This window comes from Anneissia japonica, unplaced genomic scaffold, assembly GCF_011630105.1.
Source record: "Anneissia japonica isolate Jap-2015-1 unplaced genomic scaffold, ASM1163010v1 scaffold287923_len1623670_cov205, whole genome shotgun sequence".
In the NCBI taxonomy this organism is placed as follows: Eukaryota; Metazoa; Echinodermata; class Crinoidea; order Comatulida; family Comatulidae; genus Anneissia; species Anneissia japonica.
The window spans coordinates 136,980-145,253 of record NW_022721637.1 but is presented as its reverse complement, the minus strand read 5'-3'; positions in this window follow the sequence as shown (position 1 = coordinate 145,253).

The window sequence follows — 8,274 nt, the reverse complement described above, 5'->3', positions numbered from 1 at the left end:
TTTTAGGCACTTTCTGAGGATGCATTTGTCAAGGAGTGGAGAAAGATTTCCAAAGATGGATATTTTCCCCTTGTCCCCCGGTGTTTTTAATTCTAATTTCGTTGGAATTGATCAAAACTCCCTAAAATGTGCAATTTTTTTAGGAAATTGGGTCATGTTAACAAGAAATGCGCGCGAAATTTGAGGTTTTTAGGCACTTTTGAGTGGATGAAAGGGCATTTATAAAGGGGGGGTGTGGGGAAGATTTTTCAAAGATAGATATTTTCTCCTTGTCCCCCCAGTGGTTACGCCATCAGGCAGCATAGATCAAAGGAGTTATGACAGTTTTTGAAGTGGAGAAGGGGTTGCATGGGTGTTATGAGTCTGGTCATTATGATATCTTCCTTTTTATTCTTGTCTTAAGTTACTTTTCTCTTCTATTTTTCTTTCCTTTTCTTTTCCTCTTCTTTCTCTTTCCCTCCCTCTCCCCTCTTTTTTTTCTGTTATTACCCAGCCCGGTACGACGGCTTGGTAGGCCCGGTAAAAACCGTCAGTTGAGGGGCAGTTTTCCCCCTGCCCCCCCCCCCGCGCCTGTTACGACACTGGCTAACACGCCAATCATCCCCCCCAATGAAAAATATTTTTCTACGCCACTGCTTGAATGCATCCATATCAGCTTCAGTTTTAAAATTAGCGAATACTAAAATGTCACTCATTACGTACGGTATTACCGCATTAAATGCTGCAGTCTCATGAGATAACGGGAAGCAGTAGTGGGGCCAAGATTCGACCTAAGGGGACCAACATCTCCGACGGGGGACCGGGATCACGGAAATGCCAATTTGGCCGACGCTAGTATAAGTAGTGGGAGCAGGAACAGCCCAGAAACCCTCAGAGTGATTCAGGCAGGGGTGGCGCCAGCGGGGAAGAAAAAGGACAATTCGTCGGGGAGAAAAAAATTATATGTATTTTCTACATAATTAATAGACTCTAAAATCGAATAAATAAGCCTTTGTGACCCCTAAATTGTCAATTTTCCCCCTGCACCACTTTCGAAGCCTTTTAATCGAAGTTCGACCACGCCCACTTTGCTTTCATCGGGGAAATCTGACCCCTCGTCGGGGGGGGGGGGAATCGCCCTCCCCCGTCGGGGAATTCGAACACACCCCCACCCAAACAACCCGTCGGGCATAACCTTGGCGCAAACCTGTATTAAGGGCGAAAAGCCCTCAGAAACTACTCGACAATATGGGGTTTGAAATGTTAATTTATTGATTTATTAATCTCAAATACTGTAAAATTTAGGTATTTTTACCGTGTTGGGGAAAAGGGGGTTGCGGCGGTTTCTCTTCCAGACGAGGTATTGTCACCACCACCACTTTTAATTCATAGCATGACCTGCACTCTGATTTGAAAGTCATTGAACTCTACCTATATGCTGCTGTATTGTGTGCATCCATCAGAAGTCTCATATATAAAATAAAAAAAAGAATAATCATTTATAGCACTTGAATCATAGGTACTTCTCAAAAACTTGTATAAATTAATGATTTGGAATTAAATTTAAATATTGATGGGCAAAAGATCAAAATGTGTAAAGCATTGCAAAACACCTTGGTATCATAATTGATGATAACCTCTCTTGGAATGACCATTGAATATGTAAAAGGTAAGGTACTGCATGGACTACTACCTGAAAAAAGCAAATTCTATCTTACCAAAAGATATACAATACACAAAGTATACATCACTAACTGCTCCTTTGCTGACCTAAGTTACAAACTTCAGGTCATGCAAAACAGAGCTGCCAAAATAATAATGACTAGGGGTGAGTGAGCAGGGAAGCCTTACAGAGCCTTAACTTAGATAATTTGAGAGGAGGCTGTATCAAAATGAGGCCATCACTATGTTCAAAATTACCAATAATTTAGCACCAACTTACCTAACAAGCAGATTCAATATTAAAGGATGTCTTTAGGACACCAGATCTGAAAATCATTTAACATTACCCAAACCAAAAACAGATCATAAAAAAACGTAGCTTATCATACATAGGTGCTAAATTATGGAATGAACTTAGTGATGACCTCAAAAACTCAAATACAATTTTCAATTTTAAAATGAAAATAAAAATCAATTAAAGTATTATAATTAATGATGTAAGTGTATTTAAGATAGGCCTAATTCACTTTAGTTAATGAATTTAAGTTTCAAATAGATGACATTAGAGAAATACCTTCATGCATGGTCACAGAACACAATTAATAGACTAAAAAATAATGTACATATACACTTTTTGACATTGTTCAGGTTTTTCTGTGTCGTTAGAGAAGTAAGTATTTTCTTTTTACACTAGAGTATAACGAAAAGAGCAAGGGCGACAGAACAAGATGTGTATAAGAGACCAGGATAACACAGTCGTCGTGACTCGTGACAGTCGATGAAGGAATTTTGACGGACTAGGCCTACTGCTTACAATTATCTATGAGGTCACCCTAAGAATACACACCTTTCTCGGTTGAAGTCGAGGTATTTAGCAACTACCCAATGAACTCATAGGTACACTTTTTTCTTTTCTCCTTCCTCCCTTTCTTCTTTCCTCGCCTCACTTTTGTTAGTCTCCCTTTTATATTTTTCGGTGAAGCTGAAGGCTGTCTCTTATACACATCTAGATGTGTATAAGAGACAGTATATATATATCGTGGGAGGGCGTATGCTTGGCGATTTCGTAGAGGCGCTTTTGTTTGGAGGGTATTTTGTTTGAGGGGTAATTTAATAGTTTGCATTAGACATGTGAATCCTCTCTTTGCTTTGCTTCCAAGCCTCGCACACCACATTGCATTTTCCCGCCATCCTCCCCTGCTTCCTCCATACTTATCAGTGCACTACGGTATGTGCGCGTGCACCCAGGTTATTAGTAATTAATTAGTTTTTAGGTACAATATATTGATTTGATGCTTCATTGTTAAATTAACGTTTTAAAACTCTTCATGTACGATTTATATTGTAATCGCCATTGAAGTATTTTATGTATTGTTCACGTGTCAGGTGTATGCCGAATGTAACAGTCTGAACTTATATAGTTATATATACTCTTTATGTTTATCTTATATAATATGTATAACTCTTAAATTTATTCTTTAGGGGCAGCCTTACGTTCCCATTCTATAAAATGTTTAGCTAATATAACAACATCAATGGGTGGCTGCCCCATTACACATTTTGAGTTAACTATATAATAAATTGTTTTTCGTCATTGAATTATATATATATATATATATATATATATATGTGTGTGTGTGTGTGTGTGTGTGGGTGTGTGTGTGGGTGTGTGTGTGTGTGTGTGTGTGTAAAGAAGAGGAATCTGCAAGTGCAATTAACAGAGATCCCTATGATACGATCTCTTCTTATAAGCATTTAACGATAAGATAATGTCTTCGAAAAAGTAATTTTACTAAACCATAATACGATGTAGAGTTCAACTCTAAACCGTCTAGCGGTAATGTTATATTGATACACAAATTTTAAACGTTAAAGAAGAGGAATCCGCGAGTTGCCCCAATAGGGATTTAAAGACAGGGCCCTCTGCTGTTTGTGTACAAAAATAATTTATTAATTATTATAAATTATTAAGCACTTATCGATTAATTTGTACCTGGGTTGGTGTGGGTTTTATTACCAAGTTATAGATCAATTGCATCCAACCTGTAGTAGGCAATATTCTTCCAGCCATCACACTGTTATAGGAAATACAATTACTATGTACTAATAATAATAATAGTAATAATATTATTATTATTACTGAAAAAGAAACATATAAATTATTATTTGTATTCTATTATATTTATTATATTGTATTATATTTATAATCCACATTAAATTCATAATTATTCTTTTAACAGACTGGCAATCGACATTTCGAAAAACAAATTCCTTCACAAAATGCAAATATGGACAAGTTTACCAATTTTATATAATTTTATATAATTTGAGAACTGAGTAAGCAACATATAATATCCTACCTTTGAAATTACTAATCTTGCTCGTTCGTTACGTATACGCTCTAAACTAAATTTGTGATGACGTGCTAGGTGCATCTCTCCATCTAAGCTTAGCGGAAGGCATAGTAATGCATATGATTAAGACGATTCTAGGCGAGTTCTTTGTATTATTGTGCAATAGTGAGCAAATTTTAAGAATAGGCGCCTCTAAATTTTTAGAAATGGCACTCTCAGACGTCATATTCAATAACTCCTTTTATTTTTTTCATCCTCTTAATGGTGGGGGGTGGGGGAGTTGCTGAGGCACACTGAACACCTACTCCCCCAACCCCCACCCCCAGATACGCCACTGGAAAATGCTGTTTTACATGAGCCTACTACACCTATTCCGTAATAATAATAATTTAAAAAAACATAAACAACCTGACATTGCAAAAAATAATAAAATTTTTGGAGACCAGTTTTAACCAAAAAGTGAACCAAATCGCTGTAGCAAGCCGGTTGACCCAACACAAAATTTAGCTACAGGATAACACAGTCGTCGTGACTCGTGACAGTGGATGAAGGAATTTTGACGGACTAGGCCTACTGTTTACAATTATCTATGAGGTCACCCTAAGAATACACACCTTTCTCGGTTGAAGTCGAGGTATTTAGCAACTACCCAATGAACTCATAGGTACACTTTTTTCTTTTCTCCTTCCTCCCTTTCTTCTTTCCTCGCCTCACTTTTGTTAGTCTCCCTTTTATATTTTTCGGTGAAGCTGAAGGTGTGGAGCATGTGATAGGTCTCTTATCCACTTGTCTTATGCGAATAGTTATTGGGACCATGTAGTAATATAAGGTCCTGTGGAATATCAATAGATCTCACCTTTAAATTCTGAGGATCAAGACAAACCAATGTTAATAACTCAGGAATTGTTGCATAATTTCGTCAAACACAAACATGTCTTGTAATCTGTCTCCTAAACCACCCGATCTGAACTTGTTTCATATGGTTCCTCTACTCTGGCTCTTTCCACATTTACTAGTTGGCACTCAAATCGATTCCGGGGGATAAGGGAATTGATAATTTCCTCTCCGACGAGTTACTGTTTCCATGATTCAAGGTCAAACGTCCAATGCTCGCAATAATCCCATTGCTAATGTTCCTGATCCTCTTTAAATTTTTTTTTAAATTAATGGACCCACGAATTTACTTAAACCCTTAAGTACATGTCTCTTTACTCGAAACACTTAATATTGCCGGCCATGCATTTCTGATTTGTTAATCAATAAGAATTCTCCGGTACTTTTTAATTTAATTTAATTCTCTTTTCTTCTCTTCTCTCCGGCGGTGCTATACGTAGCACTGGGACCCACAATATCTGAGCCTGAATTTTCCCATGGTTTATCAGGTAGTGCAATTGTTGCATTAGGTATGCCTTGAGATAGCTGACCTATCATTACTTTGACATGTAACGCAATTATTTACCATTTCTTGGAATTGATAATCCATCTTAGGCCACCAATATTTTTTATTACCCTTTGCTTAGTACGTACGATCAGTGATGTGATGTATGTACATAAAACGTGTGTTTACTTTCACAGGAAGACCTATTTTTTATAGCCTCCCCAAAATGCTTCACATGTCAATTCATACCGTATTTTACACTATTTTATAGGGTTTAACCATTTTATTTATCATTTTTATCCTTCGGTCAACAATCCTGCACGTACATTTTGTCGACATACTGTATCGGCCAAAACAATCATATTCGGAATGTTCGATTGTTCGTTAAAAGGTAATTGTAATTTCCGCCCCAACACGTAGCCAGTAGAATCTCACGTAGCCATAATATTTGTCAAAACAAGTTTTGAAATTGCTTTAGAAAGCATTGGAATATTTGTAGAAGGCTTCTAGCCTCAGCTACTATAAACTAGCTATAGAAAGTAATGAAATAGCTATAGCCACAATATTGGTTAAAATCAATAGAAAGCATGTTAATAGCACTTTACCAGCCTAAAATTGCTGCTAGCATAAAAAAGAAAGCATTGGATTAGCTTTAGAAAGCATTTGAAGAGATACAGTAGACTGCTAACATAAACCATAGAGAAATAGAACATAGAGATGTTCTATTTTCTCCATGTATAAACCATTTTTAGGAAGCCTTGAAATAGCTATAGAATGCTACCAGCATAAGTTAGCATAAAATAGCTATAGAAAGCACTGAAATGGCTACTGTATAAAGCATTGAAATAGCTATAGACCAGCCTCAAATAGCTGCTAGCATAAAATAAAACATGGATAGAAGACTGTTAGCATAAGCTTAAAAAAAGCCAAAACTGGGCTTTTCAAGACAATTTGTTTTAATATATTAATATTTCATAATAGCCTGTTAGACATACGAATGAACGTGCTTGTTCTTTACTGTCAACAGCGGATAACAATTTTGGAGTTCGTGTATTCCGTTAGCATCAGTGAAGTGCCCAATTAGATTTATAGATTGTTTCTAAAAATAACGTTAATTTTAATGTTTAGGAGTGTACCAGTTTGAGTTTTCGGTTAAGCGATTCATCATGTTCATGTTAACATCATCAATGATGCTAATTCAAAACACAATATATTCCTAAATTTGTTATGTGACACAAACCTAGTCGTTGAGTCCCCAATACTTTCGTGTGGGCTGACTTTTAGTCTAATATAAGAAATATTTTGCAATTCCCTGGATTCTAGGAATTTATCAATTTTTGGAATTAGATATACTTTTTACTATTGACTCACTTACCCTTCCTTGATTTGTTTAAGTGCAACCTTTATACCTCCTTGGTGTAACCATGTTTGAAGATTCGTTTCCTAAACCACATAGATTTCCTTCTTGCATATTGACCTTGATTCCTGTTTGTTTATTTCATGGAGGTTTTTCATGTTTAGGCCTATGTATATATTTTTTCCGGTCGCGGCTCTCATTCCAGTTTTAACTTTATTTTCGTGTTGATCAGATATTCCCCTATAGGCAAGCTGTTTCCCCACCCACCAAAAATCATATGGCTGCTTGTTAATCAATCTGAAATTATCAATACTCAATGACTTCTTTTTTTCACGGAAATGCGAATATGATACACTGTCACTCTAAATTTGATATTAGCAGATTTATTCTTAATTTATTCTTGACTGTAGTTTAGACTTAATCCATTACCAGTCGGTAAGGTTTTGCGTACGCTAAAAACAATGGTAAGACCGAGCGCACGAAGTTTTACAACCTCCATGAAATAAGCAAACATAGAATTAAGGTCAATATGATAGAAGAAAAAAGACTAGTTGTTCTTTCCCGTGAGATGCGTCTTTTAGTTTCAATTCAGGAAATGATACGTACACGAAGACAGGAACAACTGTAGGCCTAGTTACCGACAACAATCTCAATGAGGCAGACACATATCATGACAATTTCATACAGTATCATGTATGTGAAATAGCTCAATATTAGCACCGTCTGGAGACCCTGCAAACTATCTTGGCGACCCTTATTTGGGTCCTGACCCAAATTTGAATACTTTTTCTGGGGTATAGACATGGTTATACAACTATCAATTCAAGAGTATAACGAAAAGAGCAAGGGCGACAGAACACACCCCTGTGGTTCCCCCGTGTTACAAGTCAACGATTCAGATACACTACCCTTAAAGTCCTGTTTTAATTTTAAAAGTATTAATTGTATGTAATATCTAAGGGTAAACGGGATAGTTCAATAAAGTTAAAAAATAAAATAAAGTTCAATAACTACACAGTAATTTGGTTCACTTTTAGGAATGCTGCCTCAGCCTGTTTTTGATATTATACCTATAATGTTGTACCATGGACCTATTATACAACTGGTTGTTGTTTTATGTGTATTTTATTGAGACAAAATTTATAAAATGTATAAAGTGTATAATGTATCAACGGCACGCCCACCCACCGACCACCACCAAACCTAGGCTTTACAGAACCATGGGCGCAGATCATGGGGCGGGGACACGTTCCCCACTTTTCGACTCAATGTAATTTCATAAGTAAAGATGATGCCTGAAAGTTGTTGAAATAAACTGTTAATGACCCAGGCTTTAACAAAAAATAACGCTGTACAGCCAGCCAGAGTGGTGATGGTTATTATTATGTATAGCATTTATAGAAGCTATACCATTTACAAGTTGAAAATGGACTGACAATTAAAAAAAAAACAATTGTAGTAAAATATAACACTGCGTTATTGAGAATTTTAATATGAAACCACAAAACTAGCAATGGTTACAATCTTGACAAAGATTGGTTTGA